Source organism: Balaenoptera physalus (assembly GCF_965194825.1).
Source record: "Balaenoptera physalus genome assembly, contig: SUPER_7_unloc_1, whole genome shotgun sequence".
NCBI lineage: Eukaryota > Metazoa > Chordata > Mammalia > Artiodactyla > Balaenopteridae > Balaenoptera > Balaenoptera physalus.
The window spans coordinates 347,922-351,695 of NW_028126534.1; the positions used below are offsets into that span (position 1 = coordinate 347,922).

At 42.5% G+C, this 3,774-nt stretch overlaps 1 long non-coding RNA gene across 1 annotated transcript; it reads left to right on the forward strand.

Moving 5' to 3' along the window:
- The first annotated feature begins 1,595 nt into the window (after positions 1-1,595).
- Positions 1,596-3,429, forward strand: LOC309665254. The gene is made up of 2 exons (XR_014266294.1): positions 1,596-2,729; positions 3,090-3,429. It is a non-coding gene; the product is annotated as an uncharacterized lncRNA (long non-coding RNA).
- The last annotated feature ends 345 nt before the right edge of the window (positions 3,430-3,774 follow it).

Here is a 3,774-nt window from a genome sequence, read left to right on the forward strand (position 1 = left end):
TAAACCTTGCGATTGAGGTGGGAGGAAGAAAGGGCGTGAAATATAAACATGACACAGAGAGTCCTTTTGCCTTATTCTCTGATCATATTTTTGTTCAGGGTACATATGCGTGCTTTCTTCAACCTAGATGACCCAGCTGAAGCCACAGGTGTGCATGTCTGGTCCACCTCTGCTGGGGATCCTGGCAAGTCACCTAGTAACTCCCTAAATTGGCTCTGAACACATCCTCCAACTTCCAGGCAATGGGTCCCTGCCCTTCTGTCACCACTGAAACTGGAACTTCTCCAATGATTACAATAACTGCCAGTTATTCCTGTCTATTATTGTGCTAGGTGCTTCATATTTATTAAACCATTTTATCTTCATGATAATCCAAGAGGGAATTACCATTTCCATGGTACAGATGAGAAAACTAAGAAAGCAGAGGGATTCTTTTAAATGTGCTGAGAAGGTTAAAGCTAGGACAGGAGACCAGACCCATTCAGCTGGGCCTGGACTACACTCATTCCCCCACTCTGGGGACTGTGGCCTTCTGTCCCCACTCCAGCTCCCAGACATGGGCCTGCAGCCTTCCCAAAAGAATCAAACTTAAATCTATTTTTTATTCCATGAACACATCACACCTGGAACCCAAGCTAGACCCAGAGCCTGGGGCTCCTTGACTATCTAATAAAGAAGATTGATATGATTACTTTGTTTCAGGGTCTTCATCTAATAAAGAAATGTAATAGATGGAAAAATAGAGAGAAGAAAGGAGAAGTGAGGAAGGGAGAGAGAAAGATACTAAAGCAAACCTCCCTATACTGGCTTATCTCACTACCCTGGGGGTATTCATAGTAGTGCAAAGCAGTGCATCAATACATACATGCATACATATACATACACACATGCATGCACATACAAACACACGAATGCATGTATATATGCGGGAGTGTGTAGACATGAATATATATGTAATGTATATATTTGACTCTAATGTATAAAACTAGTAAGGATTGGTTGTACAAGATTGTGAGTCATTGAGCTGGAAATGCTAAATGCATGTGAAAAGATGCTTCCTGAATGACAAATGCAAGTCATCCATCTCAACCAGTGGAACAGGAAGAGGGGACACTTGGGCATCCCACGATCACCTGGTGGGATCTGAATAGCTCTGACTTCTCTTTTTCCCTGTCACTGGGGAAGGTCATTAACTGTGCTGGGTGGAAAGTGCCCCGCCCCTGCCTCTGTGCCTTTGCCCATGCTGTTCCTGTCTCCTGAAAACCTCATTCCCAACTCCCTACTCAACCCCTCAGTTCATCCTCCTCCTCCTTAAACGGCCCAACTTAAGTCTTCCTATTCCAGGAAATTTTTTCCTGATCAACACAAGCTCACAACTCTTTTCTTGTCTGAAACCCTATACAATGAGTTCTTCTTTACTGTTATTTATTGTTGAGATTGTCATGAGGAGTTAGGGAGATAAGTGACATAAAAGCTCCCAGCACTAAGTCTAAAATATGATAGGTACTCAACAGTGAAGACTGCTATGACTATGCTGGAAATAACATAGAACAGGAAGCAAAGTAAAAACAAAAATGTAAGTTTCTTGTAGAAATGTTTCATTTTAAAACACCTGGATTTTTTTTCCCACACAATAGTAGTAAGGGTCTAGGTGAATGTAGGTTACGTGTTAGGCACAGTTCTGAGCACTTAGCATGTGCTGTCTTGTTCTGTCTTGTTTATTCCCCCACGGTCATCCTTGGAAATGAGTTCCACCATCATCCTTGCTTGACAGATGAGGGAACGAGGCACACAACTAGGAAGAGGGTGTATGGGGCTTAACCCATCCTCCAGACCACTCTGCACCCCCTTGCTCTCCCCAACATGAAGCACAGATCTTGTAAGGTCAGAAGGTTCACCTTCAAAATAGCATTTCCTTTTTAAAAAAATTTTTTTTAACTTTATTGAAGTATAGTTGATTTACAATGTTGTGTTAGTTTCTGCTGCACAGAAAAGTGACTCAGTTATATATATATATATATATCTCCTTTTTCATATTCTTTTCCATTATGGTTTATCACAGGATATTAAATATAGTTCCCTGTGCTATACAGTAGGACCTTATTGCTTATCCTATATATAATAGTTTGCATCTAAAATAGCATTTCCTTTTGTCCAAGCCCAAAGCCCAAAGCCCAAAGCCCCTGGTGACTTTAAGTTCACAGTTCTGTTTGTATGACCAGCAGAGTTGAGAATTGCAGTGTGCCTGGGACTTCCCTTTAAACAGCATGCTTCCCACTGCCTAGTACAAAAGCACAACACAGGAGAACAACAAACATTATCAACAGCATTTTTTCTCTTGAGTGTATTCATTTTAGCAGTTCAAATTCATTTTTCAAGTTTCCTATAAGTAGTTTCTCTATTAAATTGGACTCCTCAGAACTCACGTGAACTCTTCACTCTTTTTTCCTTCCCTAGTAAATTAGATTTGTTTTGTTTTGTTTTGGAAACAGGATTTTGATTAAATTTTGTTTCCTTTGAAAGAAGAAAGCAGTGAAAAGAATAAAACACTTTTAAGCAGGTAAAATTCTATTCTTCTCAGGAAGTGGAGAAAAGTTCACCGGCAGAACCCAGGGAAGATCTGGGCTGATTCCAGGCTGGCGTTGGGTTAGCTGCAGTGCCTGATTCAGGGGCAACCGCACTGGGCAACCGTCCATCTGAGAGATGAAAATCCCTCAACTGCTGCTGGGGTGAGTCTCCTTGGTGGCCCAGATGCATTTCAGGGCCCAGCGCTCACTCCTGGCAGAAGCACTGCCCTGCAGTGGGCCCTGGAGCTGCCTCCAGTTCAGACACGGCCAGCTCACTCAGGGATCACGCAGGGGCCATTCAGGGCTCCCCTATTTGGCTCGATGAACCTTCAAGAGAAGGTAGGCCACTAGAATCATTTTCTACATTCCAGATATTTATCTGATATGACCTTTGAGCCCTTTATAAAGATATTCTCTACAGGTGCATAGTAGTAGTATTAAAGATCACCAATTAAGAGAAGACATTTTAATTAAAAACTAATATAGTCATTGGAAAGAATGTTTATATTTTGCTCATTATAGGGAACAGAGATAGAATTTGCTAAGGACCAAGTACTCCTGGCCCTGGGTCCTCTCAGTGGCTTCAGAACCAGGATGGCCTCTGCCACAGTGTTTCCCAGAGCTGCTCCCATCCATCGACTCCTCCTATTCAGAGAAGCGGAGAAAACCTGTCTATAAAAGGTCTCCTAAAAGACAGTGAGGGGTTAAGGGGTCCCAGCTCATGCAACTAACTTATTCCTGCCTCTCTGTACCTTGATGGGTAATGGCCGGACCACAGGAAGTATTTGCAACTCCTAGAAAAGAAGGGGATTACAAATTAACACAATGTAAATATAATAAAGTAAAATGTTATCCTAAAACAGAGAGGTGCACAACTGTTTTTCTTTTACAACGTGTCTCTGTCTCTAACTAGCTAGGTGACTTTGAACAAGTCACTTTATCCCCTGTCCTTCCGCCCCTGAGTTGTTCCCTCTGAAAAATGACTGAATTTGAACTTGATGGCTCCTGCATGCCCTTCATGCCCCGCAGTCCCGGGCACTCTGGGCTGCCATGTGGGGATGATGGCTTCTTGGCAGCTGAGGCATCAAGTGAGAGCAGCATGGTGTACCAGGTACTTGCAGCCACAACTTGATTTAATTTAAACTGTATTTCATGAGGTAGATAGTAGTATCCCCATTACAGATGGGAATACAGAGGTTTAGAGAGA